The sequence below is a fragment of the Octodon degus genome, unplaced genomic scaffold, assembly GCF_000260255.1.
Source record: "Octodon degus isolate 3935 unplaced genomic scaffold, OctDeg1.0 scaffold00139, whole genome shotgun sequence".
Lineage (NCBI taxonomy): Eukaryota > Metazoa > Chordata > Mammalia > Rodentia > Octodontidae > Octodon > Octodon degus.
Window position 1 is genome coordinate 64,370 of NW_004524715.1, and position 8,176 is coordinate 72,545.

Consider the following 8,176-nt stretch of genomic DNA (forward strand, 5'->3'; position numbering starts at 1 on the left):
TTTACCATATTCTGTAGGGACTTAAAGTTCAACATATCAATACTTGATGAAAAATACCTGTTCCATATTATGCCTAAGATGTTTGATATGCAGACAGATAAGTGAGGTTAAGTTTAACAGCCTAAGTTGTTCGATAATAACAACAAGCTTGTCTTCTGGATGGTTAACAACCTAAGTTTGCAGACCAAAATTAGAGACAAAGGAGGGCTGCAAGGAAAGCCAACATTTTGGCCTTAGCCTTCTAAGGTCAATTAAGACTCAGGACATATGAGAACTTGTACTTTAACTTCATGTAACTCTGTAGTGTCCCAAATTTTCTGATCAAGGAGATTATGAAGCCAAAGAGGAAAGTGATAAATGATATAGAGTGTGCTTAAGGAGAGTCACATGGAGAGAAAACATTCTCTCAGGCTTTCACAGAGAGCACATTGGCCAAGCATTGGCCGTGATTCATCCACATGGCTGACACTGACAAAGGTTCTACAATCTGAGGCACAGGATCTCAGGATAAATCCTGAGGGGATTTCACTGACCTTACCAGACCCAAAAGCTACAACTCTTGTTGCATAGGTCCTGCTTTACCTTGGTCTTAACCATCCAGAAGAAAAGTATTCTTTCAAAAAACCAACTTTCTGATTTATTTATTCTTTGTATTTTCTTCATCTCCAATGCATTAATTTCTGCTCTAATCTTTATAATTTCCTGCCTTCTTTGGGCTTTGGGCTTGACTTGAGCTTCTCTTTCTAGGAGCTTCTCCTTCTAGGAGCATAAGATCATTTATTTGGGCCTGTTCTGCTTTCCTAATGTGTGAATTTACCACTAAAATTTCCTCTTAAGACAACAGCTTTCATTGCATCCCATAAGTTTCCATAAGTTGTGTTTGCATTTCCATTTGATTATAAATATTTTTAATTTCTTCTTTAATTTCATGTGTGACCCACTAGTTGTATAGGAGGTTTTTAATTTCCATGTGTTTATGGTGGGTTTTTTTTAGTTTCTTTTATCAGTAGTTTCCAGTTTTATTGCGCTGTGATCAAATTATGCATGGGATAATTTCACTTGTTTTACATTTACTTACGAGTGTTCTATGTCATAGTATATGGTCCATTTTGGAGATTGTCCCATGTGTAGCTGAGAAGAATGTGTATTCTGTTGTTCCTGGGTGAAACACTCTATAAAGGTCTACTAAGTGAATTTCTTCATAGTTTGGTTTAGTTCTGTTATTTCTTTTCTGTCTTTTTCTTTTTTTTTGCCTATTTGATCTATCTCTTTGTGACAGTGGTGTGGTGTGTTAAACTCCCATTACTATTATATTATAGCCCATTTGATTTTTTTTTTTTTAAACCGGGGAAGACAACTTAATGTTTCATCCGGATTCAGAGGTGCATCGAATTAAATCACAGCTCCACTTGGCAAATAGCTGTTACATGATGGTATCCAAGAAAGGGTAGATGACAGATAAATGCAGAAGTGCTTTTTCCCCAGTGTGGATGGTTCTTTACAAAGTGTCAGGTCACAGCCCTTGTAGAAAACACTGATGCCCAACGTTCTAATTCTTGGTCCAGGAAACATGGGTCCTCCAGGTTCCATGTGACTGGGATGCCCCAACAATCATTTTTCTGTGCTGTAATTTGAGGGTCCATAGGACTGGACAGGAAACAGGTGGGAGCTGCTCACTGTCAGTCATAGTGGATGGCAGTGTAGAAGATGATCCAAATGACCATGAACAAAGCAAAAGATGTCATAAATCCTTCTTTTATGAGTTCCCATGTTCTGCCATATTCTTCCTCATCAATCTGTAGGTAGTTGCTGAAGTAGAGGTACAGGACCCCTGCATTGATCAGGCAGAACCCTGGTATTCCCAAGAAGCCTTGCAAAGGCAAAACTCCCCAGATGACACCCAGGACCACAGCAATGATCTGTCGGAACCAGTAGATCACATCTAAAAATTCATCCTGCGATCTTGCCAGGCCCACCGTACCTTGTCCTTCCAGGCTGCATCGCTCCGCAGCACCTTGCTGCAAACAGACTTTGAGGGCCCCGTTGGCCAGCTGCAGCTGAGGCGTCTCCTCCTTCCGCCCTCCGCCACTCATCCTCCCGTCGCGCTGCCCGGTCCTGGCCTGGGGAGCGCGGGCCGAGCCAAAAAGAGTCGGGCCTGGGGTCGCAGGACACAGTGAGCGGAGCAGCGGCAGCAACGGGATCAGCCCAGCGCAGACCCCTGCCCATTTGATTTTTCATGTCTGTTAAAATTTGTCTTATGTATGAGGGTGTTCCTACATCGGATGCATATATATTTATTATTGTTATCACTTCCTCTTGCAGTTTTCCCTTACCAAGTACATAGTGATCTTCTTTTATCTCTTTGGATGATTTTTGGTTTGAAGTTCATATTGTCAGCAATCAGGATAGGTACCCCTGTATTTTTCTGATTGCCTGTGGCATGGAGGACTTTTTTCCCATCCTTTGACTTTTAGTCTGTGAATTTCTTTTTGAGTTAAATGTGTTTCATGTGTGTAGTATATTGTTGGATTTTGTTTCTTAATCCATGTGCTATTCTGTTTCTTTTGATTGGTGAATTGATGCCATTTACATTGCTGACTGTAACTGATACATGTTGGCTTATCTCTCATGTTATTTTCCTGTTATAGGTTCTGTAATTTTTCCCTTGTTTTAATTACTTGCTGTGTTTGGTGCTTCCTTCTTTTGTTCTTAAAGCTGTGATCACTTGTGTCTCTTTCTAGAATATCTGTCAGTACTCTTTATAAGGTTGGTTTGGTGATCTTGAATTTCTTAAATTGTTCTTTTTCATGAAAGGATCTTATTTTGCCATTGAATTTGATAGATAGTTTTTCAGGGTACTTCTATCCGGGTTGGAAGTTAATTTCTTGTAGGACCTGAAATACTTCACTGCAAGCTTTTCTTGATTTGCTGGTTTGTGTTAAGAAATCTGCAATGATTCTGATGGGCATTCATTTTAGGTGATCTGTTTCTTTTCTCTAGCAGCAGTTAATATTCTTATCTTTCACTGAATTTCTGAGCTCTTGATTATTATGTATCTAGTTGTAGATTTATTATGATTATGGCTGTGTGGAGTTCTACATGCCTTGCATATCTCTATGTCTGGTTCTTTTCTCTCTCTCTTTTTTTTTTTTTTTTTTTTTTGCGGAACTGGGGATAGAACTGAGGCCCTTGTGCTTGCCAGGGAAGCGCTTATTCTACTGAGCCTTCTCTCCAGCCCCTGGTTCTTTTCTCATATGAAAAAAATTTTCTGCTAGTACTTATACAAATAGTGTTTTTATGTCATTTGTGGTATCTCCCACTGCTGTTATTCTTATATTATTTTTCTTTGCATTGTCTTTTGGCTGCTGAATTGTTATTTCCTGGTTCCTTGTTAGTTTTAAGAGATCTTTTATTTCATGCTCATTAGCTGCAACACTGTCTTCAGGGTCTGAAAGTCTCTCTTCAGTTTCATTCAAGTGGTTTTGCCAGCTTTCAGTGGAATTCTTAATATCCTGGATATCTGTTTCATGCATTCTGTTTCTCTCCTGTATTGTTCATTCAGAGTTTCTATCATTTTTCCATTCTCCTCTGTTTCTGTCCTCTATGTCTTCTTTAGCTGTGCTGAGCAATTGCTTAACAATTCTTCTCCTTTCTTTTTTGGACCTTAGAGGTTGTGTCTGCTCTTTAGTTTTTCTACAGCCTGATGTACTTGTTTCTTTACTTCAGTTGCTATCATTCATGTCAGAGATTTCAGATGTGTGATTTCCATGTTCTTGTATGTCTTGTCTCCTGGATTTGTTTGGGGGTGGTATAGAGGATTGATATTGCCTTTTGCTCCTGTGTTTTGGCATTTTTTAAGCTACCACTAACCTCCCATATAGAATCCTGCAGGCTTCCCAGAGTCTCCCAATGTTCTTAAAGTGCTCTAGGAAAGCTCTGTTCCTGCTCATGCTGGGGCCACAGATTGCGGCTCTACTAGTCTTGCAGGCCACTCAGAGTTCTACTAAGTTCTTTGAAGTTTGGAGCAGTACCAGCAGAAACTCCATGCCTTTGTGCTGGGGAGTAAGGAAGGTCAGAGCTTACCAGAGTCCCACAGGCTGCTCAGAGTCCACCACAGTTCTTAAATGGTGCTAGGAAAATGCCACACCTGTGCACACTCATTACATAGAATTATTATATTTTTTATGTTATTATTGTTAATCTCTTCCTGTGCCTAATATATAAATTAATCTTTATTATAGATATGTATGGTAAAACCTCTTATCTGTGGTGTTGTTCTCCATGGTTTCATTTTCTTTTGGCCTACTGTAATCCAAAGCCATTAAGTTGAAAATTCTATGAATATGTTAGTCATAATTTCTTTAATTATTCTATTTCATTGTTAGCTATTATTGTTAATCTTATGCTGTGCCTGATTTATAATCTAAACTTTTATAGATATGTTTTATAATAAAAACATAGAACCCCATAGAAAAGGCTTGACTCTACCCCCAGTTTCTTACAATCCTAGGTGTCTTGGAACATGTTCCTGTGAGGGAGGATTGCTATCACTACTTCGCACTGTAAATGCTACACAGGAAAGCATTACTGATTTAATAATTCAAATGTTACATATAATGTAACCATAATGACATTTTGAAGGATTATGGTACTGGATTTTAAGACAGATGAATTTTTAGACATATTTACAGGATTCTGGTAGACCATTTTTTAACCTGTCAAAAATTATGAACTTTGGAGTTACACACATTGGAGTAGTAATTCCATCACAATGTCATATGAAAGTTATTGAAAAGTTATCTATGTAACATGGTCACCTCTACTCCTTCATAACAATTACGTTTCCCTTCTAACTTTCTTGTTTTCCTGAAGCTAAATAGAAAAAATATCAATATTTGAATTAATCACCACAAAAGAGATGTGAGCAGGAATTCCACAGTCATTTCATGAGTTTGGCTTATTTCTGACCATGATTGGATCAGTAGATGCTCAGGTTTTTCAGGTTGTGTGTCAGTACTTCTTCAGGAGATACTGAAATTTGCTATAAGGTTATGAGGCTAGTATTAAGAACCAAAATTAAAAGAAAACAAAAACCCAAACAAGACAGAGAAAATGTCATTGTACATTCTGTAGTGTAAAACTAAGCATTTCGCTTTCATGAAACCTGTTATGTGTTTAAAATGATTATATTTATATTAACATGGAAAATTGCTTAACAGGTTTGGAAGCATCACAACAGACATGAGCATTAATTATTCTAATCTGTATTCTGCTTCACAGTACCTTATTATCTCTTGATGGGGTTGACTCTTGGAAGTTAAATAATAAAATAATGAGGATGTTGGTCACGAGGGAATACCTTTTCCCCACTCTTTTCCAGTGCCTGCAATTGTCTTTCTGGTTGTCTTTGCAAGCCTTGTAACCTTATCGTTTCTGTCAATATGATAGCATTGTATGTAGTAAATGAATATGAGTTATAGTGGGTAGACTTTGCTTTCTTTGCATATAGGATAATTGCTGGCACTAATTAGGTTATTACAAGACCTGCCTCTGCTATCAGATGCTGCCCATTGTCTAAGAGATCACACTGTGCACGTGAACATTTTCAAAGTTTGCAGTAGCTGTCAGAAATGTAATAACCTCTCATTTTTTTAACATGAAAACCAAACCTCTCTCATTACTGCCCATCAGTATCATTAACATTCAATCAGGATCCTAGTAAATTATTTAAAACTTCTGGTGTGTGTGTGTGTGTGTGTGTGTGTGTGTGTGTCTGTGGGGAATCCGACTTGGGACCTTGCATTTGCTACACAGGTGCTTATGCTGCTGAGCTCTCTCCCTGGCCCTAAAACTTCTGTACTCTATCTTTTCACTTCTGAGATATGATATTTGATAGAATCTGATGGAAGTTAAATAGTTTACATACATGCCATTGCTCTATACCACATACGCTGCTCCTCTTGATACTGATGACATTGTTACCTATATCTGCAGCGTCAAGTATAATTACCCTTGTGACTGTAGAACTGGCTATCCTTCCATTGAAAACAGTGTGGAAGTTTGGTTCTCATTACTCTTCCATGAAATAATTGGAAGATGAGCAACCATGCAGGATCATGTTCTATTCTTGCTACTACATTTGGAGAGGGGCTTGAACAACTTAAGTGACGTTCAAGAAGAGGGATGTGGATTGCTTTAGGGGCACTGGTTTCTTACTGTGACTCAAATAGAGGAAAGCTGGCGTGCTCAACTTAGCATATAGATATTAGTAGATATTAGTCACATAGTTTGTAGATATTAGTCACGTAGTATGGCTATATACACATGGCCTATCAAGAAAGATGAATATTCATTTTGCTCTTTAAAATAGAACTAATGAAGATTAGAAAGAAATGGGTATCTCAGTCTAACATGAGAAGGAAAAGTTGTTTTAGTCTTGGAGCTTTGAAGAAGCTTAAAGGACTGACATCTAAAGGACTGAGCTAGAAGAAGGTTGTCATGGTACTGGGGTCTGGGTGCAGGGTAGGAGGACAACAGGATGAAGTCCGATGTCTTCTTTCATTCTAAGGTTGAAAGTCTTTGATATCATTCTCTAGGTCTCAGCAGGTTTGCTTTGATTAGGAATGAAAATAGCAAAAGCAGAAACAAAATTATAAATTTTTTCAAAAACAGAATGGCAGGGTTTTCTAAAAGTGTAAATGAAAGAATATAAGGCCCTCTTTTTCTGTACTTAATTTTGCATAATCACATGCTATTTTGGTAATAATATATTAAGCTAAACTGATTGCAAAATTATTTTACTTCATGAAATAATATGTTTGTTTTAGTTGCTTTCTTGTCTCTGAGATACACTGCCCAACACTCACAATTGAAGGAAGAGGTTTATTTTGGCTTTTGGTCACAGTTTGTAGTTGATTCACCCCATGGCAGCAATAACATGGCAGAGCGGTATCCTGTAGAAGTGTAGCTGGCACATCAGGGCAGGTGGCAATTAGAAAGAGAAGGAAGGAGCCAGGGAAGGAGATACTCCCTTCCACGTTACAAAGTGCGTTACCTTCCCTACTCAGGCCCCACCTCCTCCCTGTGGCATCCCCATCATTCTGTCTCCTTTGATAAACTCAGTCCTTGATTGAATGAAGCTTAAGGGGGGCATTTGAAAAAAATAATGTAACCTTGGGCAAGGGATATGGCTCAGTGGCACAGCAGCTGGCTGGCAAGCATGAGGTCCTGAATTTGCTGTCTGTCTGAAGCAGAAGTAGAAATAGCAGCAGAAGCAAAAGATGAAAAAGAAGAAGAAGAAGGAAGAAGAAGAAGAAGAAGACGAAGACGAAGAAGAAGAAGAGCAACAGCAATAACAACATAATCTTACTTAATTTTTAAATTTGTACATTTTCATAGTATATGCATTTTAAAATCTTGGGACACAGGGAAATGCACATACATATGATTCTTTTTAAAATCCACTTCCTCATCCCTGCCCCCTTCCTCCTGTCTCTAATATCGTTTTCTTCCTTTTCATTCTTATTGGTAGTATTAATCATCTCATGTTTATGGCATGCATTGTTTATATGACATGGATGTTATTAAGCTCCTGTACATGGCATACATTTATTCTACTTATTCCTCCCATCCAGCCCCACCCTTGGTCTCTTATACCTTTCCTTTTGACAAGAGATCCATGCCCTCATCTCCTTATGAACTATTTTTCTTAATTGAAAATGGTGATAGAAAGCTATAAAACCCAATATGAGAGTCTGATTTATGTGGGTCAGTACTTCTGCATAAACTCTGTTCTATTTTAAGATGTTCTGAGTACAAGATCCCAACTGAATACCTAACAGAAGATAATTTTTAAATACTGTCTGAAGAAGTAATACTTATGTGATTCAGGTAGTTAGAAGTATATCTGTGTTATAAAAAATATGGTCTACATAGGTCAAATTCAGAGAGATGAGATGTGCCACATGTTGTGATTTTCCTGGATCTATTTATACACTTTCATAGTTTTTAAAGTCTATGTAGCATATATGTGAAACTTTGGAAAGATAAATACAACTGGCATTGGAAGAATTACTAGGCAATTTTAAATTTAAAGTCATAGCTTAAAAATTTTGGGACTGGTGAGATGGCTCAGTGGTCTAAAGCACCTACTTAGAACAAGCTTAGCAAAGCACAG

The 8,176-nt window shown here is 38.0% G+C and overlaps 1 pseudogene; it reads right to left on the reverse strand.

Annotated features, from left to right (window-relative positions):
• Window positions 1-2,093, reverse strand: part of LOC101562387 — a 16,459-nt pseudogene extending 14,366 nt beyond the window's left edge.
• Window positions 2,094-8,176: the final 6,083 nt, after the last annotated feature.